The sequence below is a fragment of the Apaloderma vittatum genome, unplaced genomic scaffold, assembly GCF_000703405.1.
Source record: "Apaloderma vittatum isolate BGI_N311 unplaced genomic scaffold, ASM70340v1 scaffold20870, whole genome shotgun sequence".
NCBI lineage: Eukaryota > Metazoa > Chordata > Aves > Trogoniformes > Trogonidae > Apaloderma > Apaloderma vittatum.
This window is the reverse complement of record NW_009693117.1, coordinates 12,408-12,847: the sequence shown is the minus strand read 5'-3', so window position 1 is coordinate 12,847 and position 440 is coordinate 12,408. Positions and strand designations below refer to the sequence as shown.

At 61.8% G+C, this 440-nt stretch overlaps 1 protein-coding gene across 1 annotated transcript in view; it reads left to right on the top strand.

The window, feature by feature from the left end:
• Positions 1–440, top strand: part of MAST3 (microtubule associated serine/threonine kinase 3) — a gene marked incomplete at its 3' end in the record, with an annotated part of 13,251 nt that overhangs the window by 440 nt on the left and 12,371 nt on the right. The gene's annotated exons all lie outside the window — the stretch shown is intronic.

Below are 440 nucleotides of genomic sequence, written 5' to 3'. Positions count from 1 at the left end.
TGGCATCACAGCACTGAGCAGGAGGCTCTGAGCCCTCTGAAACATCCGTAGCTCCGTGTGAGCTGAGGTAGGGGAGCAGCCAGGGACCCCTCATCCTGGGCACAGGGAAGGTGCAGCCAGCAGAGGAGACTTTTGGAGGGGCCCAAAGCAGCTTCCCCAGCTGCCAGCCTGGCTGAGACCCTCTGTCTCAAACAGAAGAGTTGGGGCTCCTGGTTTTAGGGTGGGAGCGGGAGGAACCCCACAGGAAGGAGGGGCAGATGCTCGTGGAATGTGATGGGGTGCTGTGGAGCTGTGACCACTCTTGCAGAGCTCTGGCCACGCGTGCAGAGCTCTGACCGGGCATGTGGGGCTCTGACCACACTTGCAGAGCTCTGGTCACGCTTGCAGAGCTCTGACCAGGCATGTGGGGCTCTGACAACGCGTGCGGAGCTCTGACCACG